Raw genomic sequence first — 24,372 nt, 5'->3', positions numbered from 1 at the left:
AGACAGAAGGTGGACGTTGCAATATCCATCTCTCTTCTTTCTTGAAAGCTTAATGTGAATTAATTTCTTCATTTGGTCTCCTAATGAAAGAAGTAACTCTAGCTGCAAAGCTATTCACTCTTATCTCAGTAATTTTATGGGTCACTTGCAATTGTTGTGTCTAATTCAACACATTTCAAAAATAGGAACATGGTATAAAAAAAGAAAAAGAGGAATATGATTTTAAAAAATAAAAAAAATTTAAAACAAATGAAAATTACTGGAAAACTTGCTGAATTGGCATGTCACGTTTGCTTGTCTGTAAAGTGTCACTTACATAAAGACCAGCAAGCAAGGAAATGAATGTCTGGGATGTAATTCATAATAAACATAGATAAGCATTTGATTTAACATTCCAGGAAAGCAGGCATTTTATGATGTTGGGATGAGAAAAAATTACTAGAATTGAAGGAACATAGTGATTGGACAAAGCCAAACTACATGGATAGGAATATTGAGAGTTTAAAATGGTAAGTTTCTATGTATTATGAATATTATCATGATTAATAAATATTCTGACAGAAATACTAGAAGACAGTAAAGATTCTGCCGAGAGTTATGAAGTTTTCCTTGGAGAAGAGGATTTAAAACTCTTTGCAGTATCTTAAAAGGGGTCACTGTAAGCCCAAAAAATTAGTTTCTACCAAATGTTATTCTATTTTGAACTGTTAATATTTGTGAATTATTGGCAGCTGTGATCTAACAATTTTGCCATCTTTTCTTATTTACATTTCCTGTCTGATGTAAAATCTCAGTGGTTATTGCATGTCATTTGGCCTGCTTCAGTGCTTTATATTTTTCCATATTTATCCAAGTCAATGAGAAAAATATTGAAACTGGCTTTACAGAATATTCCTGTAAAACAAAAATATTTGCTAATTGAATGTAGAGAAGAGTGACCAAGACAAGACGGTTGTGTAAAAATATCCCTCCTGATGTGCAAAACATGCACACTACATTTTTTAAACATGATTTTACTTGGTAAATTCTGTTTGAGATGTGGCTGTAAATAAGTTAGTCAGACACCAAGTTGCCTTTGACAAGATCTGTGTGTACGTGTACAAAGTGTACTTTATAGATGTATGTGTGCATGGCAGCAAATGAGATAAATAGCACAAGAGATATACATGTGTGTTTATATGGCTTTGGCAACTTAGGTTGCAAGGTTTAGGCCACTGGTCTCATTTTCCAGATCTTAGAAATGCTTCAAAGAGCTGCTAATTATAAACCAAGACAAACCTCTGCTTGCTTTGATGGGTATTTGAGAAATGTCTGTGTCTCCTTTTCCAGTGGAGAGCCCTGTGAGTCCAAGTGCCTGAGCTGACACAGCAGCTTGGCAGCAGAGCCAGGAACGGGGCTGGGGGCTGCCCAAGGCACTCCCAGGCTGGGCATGGGCTGCCAGCACAGCCCAACCCAGCCCTGCCCAGGCAGCAGCAGCACTGGCAGCCAGGATTATTCCTTTTGGCAGCAGCTGTTTGTTCCCAGTCACTCTCTTTTTCCACGGATCCTCCCTTGCCCCATCATCTGTAGAAAATTCAAAAATTTCATTTATGCAATGGGAGGGAGGCCATGGCTGCCTCAATGAGTTGTGCTGTCCCTGCAACTGTAAAAAAAAACCAACCCAGGCTGAATTAAATAAATTATATCAAAGTATTTCCATATAGGCATTTTTATCATCTTCATTTAGAGACTCCAAACCAATTGTTAAAATGCAGATAGTCTAATAGAATCTGCATAAGGAGCTGGAGAGTTGCTATCAAAACACATCCCTCAGTCATAAGGTACCTGCCTTATTTTATTGATACTTTGCTTGAGTCTACTGGATTAATGTTTGTTTTAAGTTAGAAAAGCTAAATATTTGTGAAATATTTCACCTATGAGTGAAAAAGGTGTAGGATTTTTTTATTCTCCTAGTGCTTTCATTTCCAGATGAACTTAAGTAAGCTTAAACTAGTAGGTTTTATCTTATACTGTGAAGCTCTGCGTCTCACAAGATCAGATTGCTACTACACAAATTTTTACTGATTTTGCTCCCAGGAATTTGAAAAGGGGAGAAAATTGGAGAAACATTAGGTAGAACCAGGAAGAATATTTTTTAGTGGCTGAAAAACATTATACACAAGTGATTTTATTATTTTTATGTGCAACATGACATCTTGCCTATTCAACCATTGAAAGACATATTAAAAGCCAACCTTCAGCAATCAGAGCAAGATAAAAGCCACTCTGGTCTTGGCTGGAAGTTCACTACCATGTGAAAACACACATCTTTACTAACCCCACAGCAGGTCCTGAAGCTGGTTTCAGGTTCAGGAGATGAAATGCCTGGGTAAAACTTGCTCTAGGAGCTTAGAAGATTGTTGTAGGAAAGCTTTAAAGCCTGCTCTGCCTGCCAGCACAATCACTCACATGTCAAATAGTTAATTAATGTTCTTCTTTATTGCATTCTGTGCCCATATATAGAAACAAGCCATACCACAGCCCAGGGATTTTAATGATGTTACAATCGAAGTGTCCTTGACTGTTTTATTCAGGGGTCCCTTCTAGGAGCTTGCCAGGGCTGGTAGAGTCTCCTGCTGCTTCAGTGCCAGGCCACAAGAGCTCTTTGGGAATGGAGAAACAGCTGGCTTGGGAATTTCCCTTCTTCCTTTGCTTGTTCGCTACCTTTGTTTTCCTAGCACTGAGCATAAACCAAACCCTCCTGCCTGAGTCTGCCTTGTGGTGGAGCCTGGTGTGTGATTAACCTGGGAGCCAGGCCTGTGCAGACATGTGCTAAGTGACTGCCCCACCTTCCAGAGCTCATGATCAAAGAATATTCAATGCCTATTTAGGATATTGGTGTCTTCAGTCTGGTGCCTGAAATGTCTCAATATTAAGCAAAATTGAATGACAGAGTATTAAACGTGTTGCTAGCAGTCTATGTGCTATTGTGTATGGTGATACCTACACAGGCAAGTGTATGCAACCTGTACTTTAACAGATTTTAATGGTGCTGCAGTAAAGGAAGTCCATCATTTAAAAGATGCTTAAGATATATTTGGAGAGGATAAACTGTGGTTTACTGTGTTGTGAGTCAAATGAAATATGGTCCTCAAATTAGCCAGGCCATGTTTGGAGGGGTTTTTTCCACATGGATAATCAAAATGTTGGATTCTCATTGCAATAAAAAGCTAATAGTCCAGCACATTAGATCTTCTGTGTTTTGATTTTGCCTTCTCTGCAGAGCAGCAGCCCATGCATCTGTAGGCACCCAGCTCAGCAGGGCCAGCTCCTGTCCCCTCCTGCTTAGGCCACAGAGGTGAATCCCTGTAGTTGTGTCTTCCTGTTAAAGCACTCAGTAGGTAATTTTATCCTTGCAAATCCACTGTTTTGCTATAATTTACTCAGAAAGGTGACAGGAGTGTTTACTTTCTTGTTAGAGATGTAGTAATTTACATTCACTCCAAGATATTGAATTGTTTTGAAAGGCCAAATATTTACTCTGATAACTACTTCTTTCACTCTATTAGTTTTGGAGGTGTTTGAAAGCATCTTCATTTCTGACTGCAGAGGATGGTGGATCATGGTTATTTCCCTGTGTTACCTATTTAATTTCAGAATCCCCAGTGGGTTTCTGTCCTGCAGGATTTTAGGATATTTATTCCTTCAGTTGCCCTCTAAAATTCCTCTTTGACATTGCTGGAAAGGCTTTGGGTTCATTTCCATCGGGATTTGAGGTAACACACATTCAGTGTTCTTTTCAGTGCTGCTGATAGAAACATTCACCTGGTCAAGGTTAGAAACGTATTTTTAGAGAGACAGGCTTGACCTAAAGGCAAAATATAGAAATCAGTGGAGCTCAAAATTGACTTTGCTGCTTTTGTGAGTTGTCTGCATGTGCCCCAGTCCCTGTGTTACACTGGTCTGCAGCGGGCCAGAGCATCAGGTCTGGCTGGTGGGCTCATCACTTGCGGGGACAGGACGGAGTCACTGGGGAGCAGCGCCCAGGACAGCATGAAAGGCAAACCTGCAGGAGAGCACAGAGCCCACACCTTGCATCTGTGAGTTGGCTTCTTGTCTGTCTGATAACTTAGGCTAGGAAGGGCTGACATTTGGAGGAATGTGGACTGCCTTCAGACTGTAGGGGTGCCCAGTTTGCCTGCTGGCACCTCCCCAGCTCCAGCAGCTCCCCCTTTGGCTTCTGTTCCCAGGGAGAGGTGGCAGGACAGACTGACGTGAGCCCTGAACTGCCCAGTGCTGATGTAAGCTTTCAGCAGCACAGCACTCTCTGGCCTGAAGGAGATTACGTTTCTGGCAGAAACGGGATATTTAAGATTAATTCAGAACTCAAATGATTATTAGTAGTGTTGCAGGGAGATAGTGTTTGTGGGGAAAAGCAGTACTTTGAAAAGTATCACTGTGCTAAATGGAGGAGGAATCACTGGCTTTACTGAGCAGCTCCTAGACTTCAGGCTTTTTTTTCTTTTTTTTTTTTTCAGATTGGTTGTGACCATCCTAAGTAGGTCAGTGTATATTTCAAAGATTTCACAAAATGGTAGAGCTCTTAAAGCCTGATTAGGAGAGGTTATTAAATGCTTGCTTTCAGTATTTGCTCCTTTGTTCAATGCATCAGGTTTTAGTTCATGTCTCTTGTATCTTAATATTGCTTTGTTGATTGAGAAACAGACTGCAAATTATTTTTGCTAATTTTTTTTAAAGTCTAAAGGGCTTGGAATTTTTTTTTGCTTTTTTTTTTTCCAATGCAATGGCTTTTACTACTTTGCAACATTATATGTAGAGTGAAGCTTTCTGTTGTTTCTCATTTCTGTTTCATAATACTTTAATACTTTTTAAAATGTCCATTAAGTATAAAGGTTTTACTTTACTTAGTCCCTATATTGGACTGCTGAGACTCATATAATCTTTTCCTTTCCCATCCATGAGTTCTGTTTTCCTTTTAGGGCATAGTTTTTATTTAGAAGAATGCCTTTCATGTCATGATAGCCTTCTTTGCTCTCTTCCTCATACTGCCTTTTGGAGAAGGAGAACTAGGGAGACCTATTAGACTGCTTCTGGGTTTGGGGTTGGTTTTATTTTTATTTAATTGCTGTGCTTTTAATCATGCATTTCTTATATCTTCATGAAGTGACCTGGCACAAGCACATATTTAGTGTTTTATCACTCAGGCTTTCTTTTAGCTAATTTCAGTAATTTCAGTATGTAATTCCTCTCTTTTAACAAGTAAAATGGGGATGGGGACTATGCATGGAGCCAGGCATTTTCTGCAGTATTGTGCTGAACAGCAGCTACTGCAGGTGGAGAGGGAGACCTGGGCTTGTCAAGGGAAGAGGGAATGCATTGCTCAAAGGGGAGGGGGATCAAAGGGAGAAACAAGAGGCAGTAGAAAATTCCAGGTTCAGGTTACTTTGAAAAATACAGGATAATTTAGTCCTTGTGGGAAAGCACAGAGAGACACCAAAGAGAATGAGAAGAGAAGTTGATAAAGACACTATATCCATTAGAAAGTGGATGGACACTATATAGGAGCAATAGAAATAATATTCAGCCATCCTTAACACCAAAGTGCTCATAAGACTTTGATGCAAAGAGTAGGGCTCCCCCATAGAGGTAGTTTCTAATCTAAGCTTTACATAACGTGTCTGCATACAACCTAATTCATATTTGTCATGAATGGAGGTGCAAAAACAATTTAGTAGTAGAACCCTTAGTAAAGAGTTACTTATGCTTGAATTTGCATCCCTGAGTGAAATGCTGTTGGTCTGACTCTAGAGCTGAAGGAATTCAGAGTCCTCTGATGGTCTGAAAGTCTGTATAAGAAAAAAATGAGTAACTTATATACTTTCATAATATTTATACAGCTGTAAGAGTTTTACTTTACTTAAAAATTTCAGCAACTGCATGTTATCCAGAAATATTTCCATCAGCCTTTTGAACAAGGAACTTAAGATCATGTGAATCTTAGCCCAAAGCCCATGCACATAACACATGTTGCATTGTGAGTTGATAGATCTGAACACCTGTTCCTTATTATTACCTTTATTTTTTCTTTCTGAAGAATATTTTCTTTGCTGCCTTAAAACTGATATGATAAGCAGATCAATTGCATCAATCTGTATTCCTGAAAGGTAGGACAGACATATATTGTAGCTGCAGATGTTATGAAAGTTTGACAAAAAATCTCATAACTTCTGTAGTGTTCAAGGTCATAGAAAAAAAAAATTCTCACATACAGCAGGAACTTGGTTTTAACCTGTGAGTCATAAAGTAGAAGCTGTAAAACAAGTCTGTGAAATATAGTAGAGGAATATTAGTTGTTTTCAACTGACAATTCATTTTGTAGGTACTGAAGTAGACACAACTCTGTATCACCAGTCATTCCTTCTGAGAGAGAAAGTGTATGGTCAGCATAGTCTAATGTGTTTTTATGTGGAAAGGTTTTTATTCCATTAGTAGAATAACTTGTTGAAATAATAAAATATGTACTCTTCACCTCTTATTTTCATTTCCTGATGTATGATAGCTTGAACTGCTGTTGAGTAAAATTTGCAGCAAATGTTCTTCCTTGTTCTCATTTGATATAGTTCACACTCCATTAACATCCTGATAGGGAGAAGGAAACGTCCTTCTCTACTGCCTAACTTTTTATTTTCTTGTACCTCTGAGATGACTTTGGGATACCATACTGCAACTGCAGAACATCACACAGATTTTAGATAATGTCAGTGCAGTGGGATGAATTCTGGAGCGGTACTCAGGCTCAAAATAAATTAATTAGTCAATTCTGAATTGTTTTGTTTATTTTTTTTCATAGACTTCAGCTGAATTTATCCTATTCTCCACAAATCTACTGAAGGAGTCACACTGTGAATGCCACTCACATTCTGGCATATACTTTGATTAAGCATATCTGCAGCCTCTTATTTAAAGAAGATTATTTCACATTGGAAAAAAAAAATCATTTGTTCATGACATTGAAATTGAAGGGTGTTTTTTGTAAAAACAGTTTACTTTTTTCTGTTTTAGGTTGATTAATGCAGTTAAACATTATTTTTCAGATGAAGCATTCTTTACCATGTGTCTGTAGTCATTCCTTCATCACAGATTATATAGAAGTTGTGCTTGTATTTGAAAAATTCTCTTATACAGGTAGGACAAAACTAGACCCTGTAAGTCATCTGATGGAGGGGAGATATTGAATACAAGATTAGTTTGAATACAAATAATTGTTAAGGAGGTAAAGATCTAAAGACAGATACCAAAGGACCTGTCTGGGTGGAAAAGATAAGGTGCCATGGATCTCCTTAATGAGTGTTTCAGCTGAAATTCAGTATTCAAGTGCCTAAAATTGGCATCAAGAAATGCTGAATGCTTTTCGTTCTTTTAACCAAAATGAAAATAGAACTTTTGCCATCTGACAGGGTTGTGTTTATCAATCTGAATACATGGCCTGTCAGAAACAAATAAGTATTTGCAGATTCCTTTGAGGTCACTGGGAGTTGAGGGATAAGCAACCTTTTAAATCTACCCTGAGTGTCTGTGACAGAGTCCATGGGCCTTGGGGCAGGTGGCACAAGGAAAGGGTTAATTAAACAAACCTCTACAGAGGGGCAGAAGCTTTTTGTTATCTGAGGATCTGCAGGGGTGTGGGGCTGGATCTGTGAGTGTCTGTGACTCTCTCCAGTCTCTGTCAACTGAAACAGAGGAAAGGGATTAAAATGAGGCTACAAGAAGCCTGGCTATTAATGGGAAAACTGAGATCAAGCAAACTTAGGGACAGTGGTGTCCACATTTGGAAGATCTTATTTAACTTTGTCCTTCTGTTGGCATCGCTCTGTTACAATAAGAAAGGGGCTTGGTATCTGCAGAAAGGTGTTCCACAGCATCACACTGGCCACCAGATTGTACTTTACAGCTTTGATTCCTTTGTGATTTGTGTACTCTAAGAGCATCTGCATGTGCTCAGAGGAGCTGATGCTGTTATGACATACTACCCTTGTCCTGTTTTTTTAACTGACTTTGTCACAAAGGCTGCAGACCAGAACCAAGTTTTCTCCTTATCCCCAGTTTAATTCCAAAGCAAACTGTAAAAAGTGTTTTTTATCTGCAGAACAAACCACAGATTAAAGCAAACCCCTTGGTGATGTACCTGTGCTATTACAATGTTTGAGTGTGGGTAATGTAAGCAGGTTTTGCCCCATGGTGTGACTTCTGTAGTACCTCAGCAATAAACGGTATTGGTTTGAGTTGCTGGCTTCCAAGAAGATTGAGAGGGAAAAATAAGGAGGCTGAAAGTTATATTTTACTTTGTTAATAAATGTTTTCATTTCAATTTTTCTTAAAACAATGCTTTCTAGAATTTGTATTTTGGATTCCTAATGTCATTTTACAACAAGCAACTCTTAATTTGATTTGTGAGTCCTTAAAATCAGATACCAGTATTTTTGGTAGACAAAACATGGGGTATTTTTTGCCTGTGATTTAAGCTGGATTTGAAGTTGATATATTTAAAGACTGACCTGAGTCAACCCTAGTGGGAATAAATCAGAAGGTTCTGAAGTGAACTCTGTGTCAGATGGTGCTCAACATCTCCTAACTGTGTAAATCAGAAGCCTTAGAAGTCTCAGCTCATGCTAGCAGCCATGTGAAGGGTTTCTGAGACTGTCTCAGTACCTCATGGGGCACTGTAGCCCTTGACTAACTGTTTTCTTGGCACTTTTCTAATCTGCCCAGCATGAAGCACTTGTAGGGAGGAGAATTCCTGCACATGCCTTCTTGATTGTGTTTTGGTGCCTCTTCAGTTGATTCAGAAAACCAAAATTTTGCAAACTTATGGTGTCTTGACTTGTACCAGTTTTTCATCCTAATGTCTTAGAAAACAGCCAAACACACTGCAGAAGAATGGCAGCCCCTCACTGAGGTGATAGAAAGCAGATTTGTCACTGCACACAGCGTGCCTGAGCGTGGTGCAGGCCTGTCCCAAGCTGGGAGCCATGAACACACAACTCTAGGGGTGACCACTCCCAACTTACTCTGTAAGACCCTTGAAAGGCTGTGGAGATTGGGAGAATGCCTTTATTTGACTTCAGGGTTGTGACTGAGCCATTAGACAAGAATTTGGTTTCATCTTGGACTACAGGTAAGCTGCAATTTTTTTTAATATACAGCCATTGTGTGAAACTTCTGAAGAAGATAATGGGTCATCCAGACACCTTTAACTGATTTAGGGCTTCTTTGTCATTATCTTAGATTTCTGTGCACTTCATAGGATTTCATAAGAAATAGCAGGTGATGTCCTGATTTTTTAAAAGAAACCTTGTGAAAGATCAGGAGATGTGGCAGACCACCAATTTGAGCTGATTGCACCAAGTAAAACCTCAGTACTTGTTATGGCAAATTTCAGTCCATGCATACAATAATACACTTGCTTTTGTATCTCTGGAAATTTTACTTTTTCATATGTACCCATGAAGGAAAATAAGTTATTTGTGCTCTTTGACAACCTCCTGTAGTTTTAACACTTGGAGATAACTTACAGTTCATGTGATCTTCATGATTTGAAACGTTTCATATTACTTCTGCTTCCTTGCTCTCCTTTGTGTTTTGCTTGTGTCTGCTGTAGGAAAAATTCTTCAAATTTTATCTGGTATGATCTTTTAGGAAGCTTTGGTCTCTTAGTAAACAAAAAGCAGTGAATTCAATTTGGATGAAAGTTCTTTTTACTCTAATTTTTGTATAATGCATGCCTGCATTCAGAAATATGACAAGTATGATATTGTCTAGAAATTATAGGTATCAAGCAAGCAGCTTCAACGTGAGCAGAACTCAAAACTGAGTTTTGAGTCCCTGTTAATGAAATAATTCTGGGAAGGTATTCGTCTCCATGAGAGCCTTTACCTCTTCTATCCTTCAGAGCACCTCAAAAAGTTTGCTGTTCTTGCTGTACCAGCTCCAGTAACTTTTACTTGCTGGCAAATCCTTGCCTGGAAGTTGACAAGCCCTTCCTTGCTGCTGTCTGACTGTATTTTCAGGAGTGACACTGTGTCGTGACTCACCCGTTCTGCACCAGACCCCTACGTGAGCAGAGTCCTCAGTTTTCATCAGAGCACTGGAATCAAAACAGGACCAGTTTGGCTCACACTGAACATCTCCTGTTTCCCCAACCTTCCCATGTGGTATTTATTGTGCAAAAGGGTCTAAATGGACATCTATGTAAGATGTTGCTGAGCAGCCACGTGGATCATGTCAAGCCACCAGGAAAACGACAATTTTTCATAAGATTAATAATGCTGAAAAAGGAAGTGTGTGCTTTGTGATTGAAGGCAGCTGTTTGGTGTGGGAACACAATCCTGGGCACAGCTCACAGGGGCTGGGCCTTGCTCTGCTGTGTCAGCATGGCCTCTGTGCCAGCTCGCTGTGGAACAGCAGCAATGTTCTTGCCCAGCTGAGGTGCTAAGCTTGCAGTGTTTCTATTATCAGTGTTATCCTCATGACCTGGTGAAAGAGGAGAGGGTGCACGTGGAGTAACAAGAAGTGGGTATCCCACAGGCACATAGGTGTTGTGCAGCATTCTGCACAGAATGCCACAAACTAGATCCAAATTCTGTTTCACTGTATTTTTCTGCAAGTGTGCATGTTTCACAGGAATAAATGAGTGACAGTGTTCAGAATAATATTTTTCTGTTAGCTTTTTTAAATATCTTACATATAGTCTTGCATGATTTTCTATTCACTGCAGAATTTAACAGTCTGGAAGAAAACTGGTGTCTTTATAGAATAGAGTGGACTATTTTCAGTTTGGAGGGACCTACAATGATCATTCATTTTCAACTGCCTGACCAATTCAGGGCTCACCAAAAGATAAAACATTGTCCAAATGCCTCCTAAACACTGACAGGCTTGGGCCATCTAGTGTTTTCTGATTTTGCTTTGAAGGTCAGGTGTGAGGTCCGGGTCTGACTTGGAGGAAGGAGAAAAGTAGATCTTGCTTTTAAGCAGTCAGCAATTGCCCTGTGAAGTATGGGTAATATAAAACTTGACACTTACAAAGGCAGCAACATACTTACATATTGATTTGTTGTTCAAACGTTGCCCTCTGAGTGAGAGGACTATAATGCTCCTCCTTCTTGTCCTAATCAACCTTGGATCTTCCGTGCAGTTTTTAAGTCACATCTGGTTGCTGTGGCTGACTCCAAGGTAGGAAATTTGAAAATGTATGCTATGGTTGCAGTTTAATTTGAGAAAAAAGTAAATTGTTTCCATTTGTTCTTGATTATTTTCTGTTTCTTCATTTGTTTGTTCCTCTTGTTTGTTGGTTTGATTTTTGCTTAAAGTTTTAAATTTTTAACTTTATTATCATTTTCACTAATGTCAGATATATACCTATATATGTATGTGTGCTTTGAAACCTTCTTATACTGCACAGTTCAGCGCAACATTTGTAAAACTTGCACAGTCTAACCACTGAACACACAGGGGTTCAAAGCACTTGTGCTTCCATGCTGCTGGCAAAATAAGTAAAGCCCTTGAATAAATTCTATAGAGAACTACTCTTTTAAGAGACATTCTCTTGTGGTACTATGAAAAAAATATTCCACATAGTACAGAAGCTGTAGCTAAGTTAACATGTTTGAGTTCCATTTTAACCTTTTCAAAGATCTACACGTTTTTTAGAGTTCTGGGTGGGAGCTATTTCCTTCTCAATAAAATTTTCTGTCTCATATACGAAACAAGTGCATAAAAAAAGAAAGTTGGAACAGTCCAAATCACACCCTCAGCTTAAACTGCCCCATCTACTGAAAAGCTAAAGTCACAAACACACAAAACTTTGTCAGCTGGTATCTAAAGCCAAGATAAGCTGTGTAGTAGGAGACTAATAGTAAAGGTCTCATTTTAAAATCTTCTTGAAAATACCCTAAAATGCAATGGAAAATCTGATTTTTAAAAAAATAGAAATGCTGTAATCTAAAACTAGTTTAAATACAGTTTTTTTAAATGTAGTTCAGAAGATTTTGAAGTTCTTTTTTTAAACTGTGATTCACTAAATTAGACTATGCATAAGACTCTCATCTAACACCATTTTATCAGGCACTGGACCAAAGAAGGAAAGCAGCAATCTCAAATGAATGTACACCAAAATAGACACTAAATGGACACTGAATAATTTGTTCTCTTAATGAGAGGATTTATGCTTTTCCTTAGTGCATAACATTTATTTCCTCTTTGTCTGTTTACATGTATAAATTTACATTCTGGCCTTGAGATACCTCTGAAAACCCTGTGTAAAGAGCTTTTTCTGGGCAATTCTCAGTTGCTCATCCTCTCTATACATCTCTCCTACAGCTTTCATGCTGATTATTGTATTTGCTCCATTAAATGCTTATTTCTTGGGTCATCTTTACTTGAAATGAAAAAAATCGTAATCATAACTTTTTTATTTGGTCATTTGTCTCTATCAATCATGGAGTCAAAAGTCCAAATGTAAAAGTGGTTTGTCTGTATGCAGGGACAGCAGCGTCCTGGATCCCATGGACAGGGACACAGCCAAGAGGTTGAGAGGAGCAATCACTGCCCCTGCTCGGCACTCATTGAACCTCGCCTGGACATTGCCCAGCCCGGTGCCTCCAGCACAGGCACTCACCACAAACCAGAGGGCTCTGAGGGCTCTGGGGCTGCAGCAGCTCCCTGGGTAAAGCTGCAGGAGCAGGGCAGGCTCACACAGGGTCAGAGGCACCTTGGGGCACCCTGCAGCCCTTCAGGTCACAGGGAGGAGACAACGCTGCTTGTGTGTGCTGAGGGGCTGGAGACAACAGGCCGAAATGGGAATGAGGGAGATTCACAGTGGGTATCACAAAAATCTTTTCCATGCAAGGAGGGTGAAGCAGTGGCACAAGTTGCCCTGGGAGCTTGTGCAGGCTTCATCCGTGGAGGCTTTCAAAGCCTGAGCACCGTGGTATGACCTGGCATCTGCCCAGGGTCAGCAGGAGGTTTTCCCAGGGGAAGGATTTCCCACAACTTCCATCTTGGTGCTTTGCTCTTTGGTGGGGATTCAAGTTAAATTATTCTTCTCTGTGCCTTTAGCATCCCAGTTCCTTGTGAGGTTTCCTGCACCACTACTGCCCTGGTCCCAAAGCCTTTTGCTGCTGCTATGGTGAGATGCAGATTGCACTTTTGCAGTGCAGGCATTCCTGAATAATCTCCACATATCTTTCACAATTCACTGTCCCTTTCTTTGAGTCCAAGTTACATCTTATCTTGAAGTTGCTTCAAAGCTTTAAAGTGTACATAGAGTGAATTTAAATGCAAAGACATGGGACATTTTCTTATCTTTTCCTGATATGTTGCTGTGATATAGCAATGACATAACTGGCTAAACACAAGTAACTTCCACAAAATGAAGAACATCTCTGGCATCTAGTATGGTCTGCCAACACTGGTATCATCAAAGATTTCTATTACTTTTTACTGAGCTTGAAGTTAATGAAAATTTAATGAGTTGTAATTAAGGACTGAAGGAATTGAAGATGCTTTATCAAAGTTTCCAAATTCTGCTTGGTGAATAACAGTAATTGACAAATGCAAACATATTGATTTATCCTTTATCCTAATTGCTATTCTGTAAAGGGAATGGGCATTTCTGCCCCAAATTAATCCGACTTTTTTTGAGGGTTTAATTAACTGTTCTTTAAGTTCTTCATTCATCTAAAATTAACCTTCTGTGATAATTATGCACCTTTAAAGAATTCCTTTTATGTAACATAATCTATAGAGGTACACACTGGCTTGGCAAGGTACTATTAGCTTGCAAAAGGGAAGATTTATGGCTGGAAAACACCAGCTGCACCTGTTGTTTTTGCTGAACAAATCACCCTGAAGTACACCATCACTCCAGCCTGCCACTACATCATTTGTATTGCTAGGAAAGTGGGTTTTTTCTGCATCACTAGTAGATATTTCTCAGAAATTAGTAAAACCACACAGTTACCCAAACTGGTAAGTTTATGATTTTATTTTATTAGAGTCTTATGAATCATTGGTAAAATAACACACTTTGATTAGTGAATAATATTAGCTATAAAGAAAAGTGGCTCAGATAAGATCTCGGGATGTGGTGGTTTTAACCTCTCACAGAGTAAATCTGAGATCTGTGCTTTGCATATGGCATGTCTCCATTAGCGCCCTGTTGAAATGTGACTTTGTGTTCTTCATAGTAACCAAAATAAAAAGATTAGCCAATTATAAACTTTCTGGAAATAATGGATGGTAATCACAGCTGTGGTCAAAGAGGCTCCAGGGGATCACATCTGTGTGTCACCTGAGCATAGATTTAAGTGAATTCTGTGCTGAATCCTCTGGCCCCAAGGCTCGTTCAGGGCTTGCCCTCCAGAGTGAAAGGAGGGATGAAGGGGTCCCTTCCCTAATGCTCTGACAGGCATTTGGAAAGGGGAGCCGAAGCTGCTCCACAAAGAAAATCATCAGGGCAGCTCCTGGCAATTATGAGAGCAGGTAGATGGACACATCTCTTGTGTTCCACAGCCCATTTCTGTAACAACTTATCGTCATATATTCTCACCTACTTGAAAATATGCCTAATGTAGTACAACTGTGATAGCTGGCAGGATATTCTCCCTTTTTTAATCCTCTTTTCTTTCCTCTTCTCTCACCCAAATTGCCTCTTGGTCTCCACAGGTTCCCTCACCCTCACATGTCCCTCATTTATTTATGAACAAATAAAAGTAGATGATATTAGGCTGCAAACTGCAAGGCTTCCTGTTTTGTAGTATATTTAGGAGCAACATCAAGTGAGGAGTTTTGTAGTATATTTAGGAGTTACATCAAGTAAAACTCGATGCTCTATCAAATAAATGGAGATAACCACCAAAGAAGCAACTCTACCTGCAGGGTCTGGTGGCTGAGCTAGAGGTGGAACCAAGGCTGATGTAGACTATAACAGCTGCTATAAAATAAGTCACAGCTCACCTAAAAATTATAGGATTAAATCCTCAATCTGGACCAGACTCTTGTTATATGCTCAGGTTCCACCAAATTAAAATTACTTGTGAAATTACTTTTGAGTGCAGAACTCTAAGTACATAACTTTAATAACTCGAATGAGATTGTTGTATATTAAGGGATATGTGACTGTGATCTTATTAGCTGCAAAATAGACTGAAATAGAGGTAGTCCCTGTTAGTGGAAGAAGATGGGTAATTTGTTTGTGCTGTACAAAACTGTGGAGAGCTTGGAAGGAAAAGTTTAGGCTGAAAATGTCCAAAACATTGCTAATCAAAGAAATATTTTTCCCTTTTTTTTCTGTTTTCATATAATAGTGCTCTTCAAAAGTATTATGGTGTGTGTCATACTTGGCGTGTGACTGATAATGGGATTATTTTATTCAGTGGAAGAAGTTGATTTATGTGAAATATACATTAAGGTCTCATTTTTAGACCTGAATAGTGTTACTTGCTTAAAGCTATATTTATGATCACTGCCTCCATTTTCACCATGTTTCATGGCTGTTGGCATTGCAGATTTTTATATTTAAAGGAGAAGGCAGTAGTTTTCTTTAGTTTTATACATTATCTGGGAGTTATTTGAATTCCCAATTGCAAAACTTCACTTTGTCATGGGAGTAAATGATTTACAAACTTGTTATTTAAGTCCAGCAAAGATTTAAAAGACACATTTAATTCAAATGTTAAATATGGAAGTTGCTCACATCCTGGTTTTCCCCTTCAAGAAGTTTTTATTGAGGTAAGAAACCTGATTTTTTTGATCCAAGTTATTCCAGTCTTTCCCTCTACAGACCCTTTCACTGAAAGGCATTTTAAGGACTATTAAAATGAGAGACATCATGAAGGCTTGCTCTCAGAATTTGTAACATTAATTTTTAATAGCTTCTGAATTATTCTGTTTATTTTATAGTTCATATAAGAACATTGTAGATGTGGTGATTGCATTTCAGTGGGAGGAATTCAGGTCAGACTGGCTGAAATCTCCCTGATAGCAGACTGATGCCCATTAAAAGCACTGAAGGTCTTAGCAGAGGGGAATTACTGTTCTTCTTCTCCTTCTTTTCACCTATTTTATTTCTGTCTCTCTTTGCATGTGTTTTTAAGTACCCGCCTGTCTGTCCTTTATGTAGCAATCCTTATAACATCAATCTTATTTTAACGCTTTGGGATCAAACAGAAACATATTGAAGTCAGAGTTTTACTTAATTTGATTAATGCATTAGTACAAATGAAACAACTTTGAACTAAGACTCTATGTTTTTTACATCTTTTAGTCATTACAGCAAACCAATATAGCATCAAGAACAGTCAGATCAGAGGACACTTCTTGGTAGAACATAGTGAATAATGTGGTCCTTCGGAAAGAGAATATACATTCAAAACATAATTTTACCAGTTTCCTTTATGGGTCTAGGCAGAACTGCTGGTCATGCAGAGTCCTCTTTATTTTAACTTGGGCTAACCTACTTTAAAATGGCCATTGACTTTTTTTAAAGGTTTTGTATTTATATATTGTACTTGACATGGTCATCAGTTTAGTTTTCCATTCAAAAAATAACATACTTCATAGGCCCTTATTTTTATTGATAGGGTTATTAGTTTTTCTCAAGATTTTTTCTTGGTTGGAAAGACTAATATTTCTGATTTCTTTGCTTCATTGTCATCTGCTATTGTCAGCTGTTTGATCACTGTATTAGATTTTCCCTTTGTGTTCATGATGAACAATGTCTGATGATGGAGGTTGGAGGATCCATCAGGTTAACCTGGATAGCACCCCAAATATCTGCCAGCAATAAAGGAAGCAACAGTTGCTGCATTCCTAAAGAAATTGCAGCAAAGTGTGCTGCAATCTCCTCACTCTTAAGTGCTAGTAATTGGGACCAGTTGTTGTCATTTATGTAAATAAGGTAATAAATCATCAAATGTGGTCCAGGAAAGCAGGACATCAAGTAATCTGCACAAAATCTCCAGATTTCAAAACATTTAGTCTCTGCAAGTATGAGCAGATTGTAACCAATAAATATCTTTCCAGATGGCTTGAGCAGGTGAGGGTGCAATGGCCATGCTTTTCAGATGGGCAGTGGTAAACTCAGACTACCTGAACTATTACCTATAGCTACAGAAAGGCAATAAATGGAGTTCCAGATTTTTTATTGTTGTTTAACAAAAATGTTCATCTCTCCAGAGCTGCTCAGACAGCAAGGGATCAAGCAGCTGACTGTTTATAGACAGCTCAAACCCATGCAGCCAGCATTATAGGGCACTTGTTATCTCACTGTAAGGGCAGTGTAAGTGACAGAAAGGATCAAATTCAGCACCAATCACTTGAAATTTTGACACAGGAAAGAACCTTGTGCATCATATATGTAAGTAAAATTGTGCAAAAATTAAAGCTTGCAGTACCCTGATGATGCACATTTTAAACAGGACTTAGAAGAAAAAGTATTTTTTCTTTTTCTGTGATGGCCAAAACCACACAAAAATCACAGACAGCTGATCGGATTAGCTTCTTGAAATATTCATTTATGGATGTCTGAAAAATATTGTGCCTCACAAGTAGAAAAATACATTTTATATTCTGTGGTTCACTAAATCATCACTTCCAGGTACGCTCCTGAGAAAAGGACACTGGATTGGCAGAACACTCTGTATGTGTCTGCAGTTTAGATGGTGCTGACTAATTATTTTGCTTTTAAAAAAGTCCCCAAATAAATGTTATTGTAATACCTGACTATAAAGGGTTCTATATCTGCTTACTTCCCTTCAGCTTTCCATAGACCTGTGGAGATTTTTCTTTACATCCAAGGTCTGTGGTGGAAAAAGACTCTGGTGGTCCAGCCAAGAGTGCCAGAGCTACAGGCGCCCTGCAGAGATATTCCTTCTCACCACCATCTTCAAAGGACCACCACTGTCTTCCCATTGTTCTCTTTCCTTTGTAGTTTGCTCCTCCTTATGAGAGCAACCACCACAGCACCCATGCCCAGGTGCTATTGATGGAGCCTTGCTGGATGAGGAACAGTTTAAATACTTCATGTGGGATATGAGTGAATTGCCCTCGTGCCTGAAGATTGTCCTCCCTTCATTCATTTCGTGCTTACTTTTCTTACCTGTTTTTCCCCCTTGTGTGGATGATGCAGAACTTCATGATGAAAGTGGAGTATTGAAACAATGAAAAGACTTATCTGTGCCTTAACCATATGCACAGGATTCTGTCAGTCAAGGATTGTGTTTCTGTCTCCTGGCACATCCAATCTGCTCTTGCTTCCTACCTGTTTCCTCTTCTCTTCATTCCAAGATTTCATTCAAGCCATCATGAGAGGTTGATTTTCCATAAGGCATAGTTTATCTTTTGTAAAGCTTTAAGCTCTCTGTGTTGTATTTTTGATGTGTTAGAGCTCTTCTAAAGGTTATTCTTTTATGAAGAGGTGGTCATTTGAAAACAATGATTCAAAAAGCTAGAGAAGGCTGCAGTTATGCTAAAACAAATTAGCATCTAACATTTGAAACTAACATTTTCTTCAGAGTAAAATGTCAGTGTAGTGTTACAAATTGTTTCTCTCCCACCCCTACTTATAGTGGCAATAAAAACTAAGCCAGTCATAGTTTCTCTTACATAATTTCAAAAGAGACTTTGAAAGTTGGATACTTTTCACTTTTATCAAGAAACTACTAATGCCAGAAATTTGGCAAAAGATAATTTTGTGCACAGTTTTAAATGCTTTAAGAATCTCATGTGAAATAACTGCAGATGTGGAAAGCAGTATTCACATGTTACTTAACAATGAAGGAATAATAGTGATGATCCGCTGTGATTCATAGCTAATGGGTATTCCTTTAAGAACTTATTGAGCCTAAGTTCTTATTTGATTTGATTAAAAGATCAGAACGAGTGAAAAAGCTTTGAACCAAGACTGTAGAGATTTTTGCACTTTTAGTTATTACAGCCAAGCAGTATAGCACCAAGAACAGCCAAATCACAGAACACTTTGCTGGGGTTTAGCATTAATTTAAATATGGCATAAATATTTGAATTTTGTGTTCTTTTATGAGTGGCTGATATATAGAAAACAGTGACATGCTGCAAAAAAAAAAGTATTTATTATGAGTTGCATGGGCAGTTGTTCACCGTTGATTGTTCTGTCTGGAATTAGTGATTAACTCATCTCATCAGGATGAAGCACCCCAGCCTGCCATCAGAGCTGGCATCAATTGGAAATCTTAGCAACAATCTTGGCAAACGTTTCAAATATGAAAGGCTGTGTTTTCACAAACTTGCCCCGTTGCTTTGTTCTTCAGATGGTGTGTGTACCCTTTGACAAATGCAGTTACCTTGTCTGAGTGTGCTTGGGCTCGTGTAACCCTTCCGGCAGGGTTGTCAAAAGGCATCCTGAGGACAACACCAGGTGAGGGACAGTGGTGGTGTATCTGTTCTGCTTTAGGAAAACCATAACCTTGATATAGTTCAGTCTTTAAAAACACTTCAATAGTAGGCCACAGACCTGTGTACTCAGGCAAAACAGGACTTTGAAGATCTTGGAACCAATGCAAAATATAAGATGCAGAAGTGATAAAATAATAAATTGTCCTTGCTGATGGTATTTCTGGGTTTGTGGCAGAATAAGGTAGTTCAATTCTACAGCTGTAAGTGCTTTTATCTTTGAGAAAGTTTTTGCTATGGTTTAATTTTCTAAATTTTGAATAGAAGGAAATATAGTAGACCTGAAGGGGTTTTTTTCTGAGTTAGGTTTTTTTTTTCTTTTTAAGACTTGGAACTGAGATTAAATTTTTATGGCTGAGTAGTAAATCTCTGGAACAGAATTTCCTGATATAAATGACAACTCTGCTTTAATTATAGAATCTTCTAGGCAGCTATTATATTAGAGCAGTCCTTAACAGACTTTCCTTTTTAAGACCATATTCAAGAGTAACAGGACTTGCCATAAATACTGCTTGCTTTCTGTTGGAGGTGTTCACTTGTGTTTGAGTGAATGACTAGGTTCCTTTTGCATGGTTTATTTTCCCAGAAAGAATGTCCTTAGATCTATTGGAAATGTTTTAAAATGTGTCTCAATATATTGAATGTGGAGCATCTTCTGTAGTATGCAACTATTTCAGAAATCACATGGAGAAATAAAGCACTGGTACATAGTTCTAAGAAAGCTTTAACATCTGCAAAATTAACTTGTCACTAATTTTGCATGCTTCAGTTACTGGAAAATGTAGCTCTCTGAAGCACCAAGCTTTTTTTTTATTATTACATTACATACCTATCAGTGACTTGCATCTGAAATTGTTTTCATCACTGATCTTGTTCTTTTGGTGCCTATACATTTATTTCTCATTTCATGCTGAAAATGTTATGCCATCTGGTTACTTGCGTAATTTTGTAAAGAGAAGACTTCATTAATTTGCAGTTTTAACTTCTGCACCTGCAACTTCCATTTACTGGTGTAGCAGTTGTTGCCTGTCAATAGTTTAGAAAGAGTCTGCTGAAGCTGAAATATTTCTGCATACATGTCTTTCTGTCTTTAGATACTTGCAGGCCAAAATCTGGGGGAGGATTTGGTAGGCTGAGAAAACACTACATCCTGAACTGTACAGCATCAACTCCCAATTTTCCTGGTTCACATGCAAGGGATCCTCTCCTCTCCCCAGCTCTTTATGTGCAAATGTAAACTAGAATTCCATGGTTGCCCTAAAAAGGAAATTTCAAGCTTTGCAAATGCTTTGTTTGGATTAATAACATCTATAGTCACGTTTCTTTTATCCCAGAGGGCACAAACTTTTCTGAAGTTAATAGCAGTATCATAACCTATCTAATGTGCTATGGTAAAAATGCCTTCTGTTTGCTAACTCTTAACAAATTCTTGTTGTCATATTTCAGCAGCAATTTATTTTCTAGGCTGGAAAGGGGAGAGGTTAGTTTTAAAACTAAAAGGACAATGTTTTAAACAGTGTATGGTTTTCTAAAAATATTACTTGTTTACTTATATGTGTGATTATTCAAAAGCAAAGACTGCACTGTTGGTCCCTTAATATTATTTTCTGCTGTGTGAGGCTGCGGCAGAGTTCATTCATTGGCCCAAAGCACTAGAAAACTTCCTACAGCACTTTCTGAAAACCTGACAAACTGAACTGCTTTTGCTGAATGGTAAGTTACATCAATATGATGTCTCTATCTAGCTGGAGTTGGTTATCTGAAATCGAAGGGAAAAGGGCTGGGTTTATTTTGAACTTGTTGTTTGGGGTTTTTTTTTTTTTTTTGGTCTGTTTATTTTCAGTTTTGTGGGTTTGTTTTGGGTTTTTTTAGTTCAAAAGAGTAGCTTGGGGTTTCAAAAAGCCTGAGAGCTGATGAAAGACTTGCTCCCTGGGGAATGTCAATGAGAGCCTGTGGTGCAGAGGAGGGACTGGCAGGAAGGGACCTGCCCAGAGCTGGGAGGAGCCCAGGCCCCCAGGGCAGGGGGGACCTGTGCAGGTGAGGGGGGAGCTGCAGCAGCCCTGGCTCCATCCCCGTGCTGTTCCAGCCCGGGGTGCCCTGATTTACTGTGTCTGCATCCAGCCTGAACACAGCCTGCTGAGCAACCTCAGCTGATGTTCTGGGATGGTTTATTTCAGGGTTTGGGGGGATTTTGGGGTGGAGTTTTTTGGTGTTTTGGCTTTTGGGGGGATTTTTTAAAAGGGTTTGATGCTAATAGCTGGAATCACCAGCTTCACATCTCAGAGCCTTTGAAGCAAACAAACAAAGAGGACATTTTTAGGGGAACACTGTGCCATAGACTGCAGGAAGCTAAAAGGGATGAATGACCAGAAAGGAAGCAAATAGTCCCAGATGTGGCAGTCAGGCATGGGATAGTTTAGATGCTGGGGCTTTGGAGAAAGGTTGTACATCTACTGTTGGACAGATTAAAAGATATTTAAGCTTCCAGATTATAAATAGCTTCTGAGAAGTTTGATAATACAGAATGACAAAACTCTGTGGGGTGGGAGGGCACTTCTGGCGATGGCCTGCTCCAACCCCAGCTCAGGCAGGTCAGGGCTGTGCCTGGTTGGGTGCTGCTTGTCTCCAAAGATGGAGACTTCATGCCCTCCCTGTTCAACTTGTGCCAGTGTCTGACAACCTTCACTCTATAAGAAGCCTTAAATTCTTTTTTCCCCCATGTTTCAATTTGTGATCGTTGTCTGTTGTCCTGCTGCTGGGCCCCACTGAGAACAGCCCAGCTCCCTCCCCTTTTATGCCCACATCAGATGCTGATGCACATGGATAAGATGCCTCCTCCAGGCTGAGCAGGCACAGCTCTCCCAGCCTCTCCTCCCATGACACAGTGCCATCAGACACTGTTACTGAAAATGGTTATCTTGGACTGGAGTATTCCAGGAATTTCCCGTGTTTGAGGAATGTGTTTGACTCGCCCCATTTCTGTAGGGCTATGTCTCTGCTGTGAGAAAAAGATTTCTTGTCAAAACCAGGATGTCACTGCTCTCTTTCAGTGCAGAAGTGTCACCTTAGCATCCAACTGGACAACTTAGGGCCTTTCCTAGCAAAAGCTGATGGATGGAGCTCCCTTTCCTCATCCTTCTTGCTATGTCACTAGAGAGAGCCTTGGGAAAATCTTGAATTCATGATTTGCTTAGAAATTATTTTAAGTTACAGGAAACATGACCATCTAATTAGATTCCCCTTCACAGATGAGGTCATTCTTTCTATGAGCAACCTGTGATAAGGATGCTTAGTTTGGGTGAATGTGTAATGTACAGCAATCTCAGTTGGATTTTGCTTTAGCAGTAGTGATTTAAAAACTGAAATACTGTTTTTGTTGTCACTCAGGACTGGATTTTATTTCACAGTTGTTCTGTGTTTTGCAGAATTAAAATAGGTCTTTGTAGTGTCAGAGGCATTATTGTCATGGCTTTAAAAAGCTTCTTAAGCAAACAGCATTTGTGTCTGCTTGCACAGTGAGAAGTCATAATGGAAGATATTAAAAATTACAACTGGTCAAACAGTCGAAGATGGCAATGACAGTACTTCTTAGGCTCAGTACAACTGAGCTGTCACATACATACTGGGTTTCACTCTTTCTCTTCCTTCTTCATTCATTCTTTACCCCAGTTACATGATTAATTCTCCATTCATCATTGTATCTCACCCCTGTTTCTGTTCTTCATTGTCTTCTGCATGAGCACTGCTAATGAGCCCAGTTACTCTCATGCCCCTCAGGTCTCTCCTTGTGAGTAGAAATCTTCCCTCTCAGAGTTCCTTCTGTGTTAATAATATAATATGCAGAATAATATCATGGCAAGGCTTTCTGTATTGCACCTAATCTGGCCAATTCTTGATAGGGCAACAAAGCAATAGACGCCATGCTTTACATAGGAGCATAAACAAGTACCTATTTAATGTAGGACTCTTGGAAACAATATAGAAATAACTTGCAAAAATATTTTACTGCATTGCACAATTGCTGTCTCAGAAAATGAGGAATGGCTGTAATAATTAAGGCATATTTTGTTCACTTTTTGCTTATTAAGCATTTATCCTAAATATCTATTAGTAGGTTTAGCTTGTGTAATATTGATTTTCTTGTTTGTTCTAGTTTTAAAATAAAATGGACCCTCATATTCTATTAGAGATGCAGCATACTGGTTGCCTGGGATATTGAGAAATACATTTTAAAATACAGCATGAAGATTTTACTGTAACTGTAGCTGTGATGTTTTCTTTTGTTTGCACTGTCTTGTTTTTCTTTAGAAGTTGTTTCCAAAATTATGGCAAATGGAATTTTCTTTTCATGTGACCAAATGCTCTTTGTCTTGGCAGCATTCACAAGCACAGAGCTGGCAGAGAAAGTTAGGCAGGATTTGCCTGGGCATTTTCAAAGATGAGCACCCAGGAACTGAAATTTGAAATAATGTAGCCTGAGGTCAGGAATTTTTTCTTTAGAGAGTCAGTAAAGAACATGATTATCTGTAGTGTGTAAGAAGCCAGGGGTTTTCTAGATACATATGTACCATTGAAATAGGAAAGTATAATGGGCAATATTCTGTGCAGTGCTGTTTCTTAAACAATGCCAGTTAATAATAAGGGATTTGGGCCATTTTTCAAAGAGAGATGATATTTGCTGTCAATCCTTCCTTTCTTTTGGTGAGTTAGATAAAACAGTGCTGGGAGAATATGCATCATTTAATCCAATTTGAGCTTGCACCGTGCTTAACTCTAAGACAAATGTGTTCTTGACATCAGGCATGTACCATGCAGCACTGAAGCAGTGTGGTTTTGGCACACTGCGAGGAAATCTGAAACAAGACAGCGTTTGTTTGAGAGAGA

General features: G+C 38.9%; 1 protein-coding gene across 1 annotated transcript in view; it reads left to right on the top strand.

The window, feature by feature from the left end:
- The window catches only part of KIAA1217 (KIAA1217 ortholog), a 351,094-nt gene that overhangs the window by 97,561 nt on the left and 229,161 nt on the right, over positions 1-24,372 (top strand). The window lies entirely within an intron of this gene.

Source organism: Melozone crissalis, unplaced genomic scaffold, assembly GCF_028551555.1.
Source record: "Melozone crissalis strain CALT ecotype California unplaced genomic scaffold, PUWL_Pcris_2 ptg000016l_1, whole genome shotgun sequence".
Classification (NCBI taxonomy): domain Eukaryota; kingdom Metazoa; phylum Chordata; class Aves; order Passeriformes; family Passerellidae; genus Melozone; species Melozone crissalis.
Note: the sequence above shows the minus strand (reverse complement) of the source record. Positions and strands in the feature narration are given on the sequence as shown.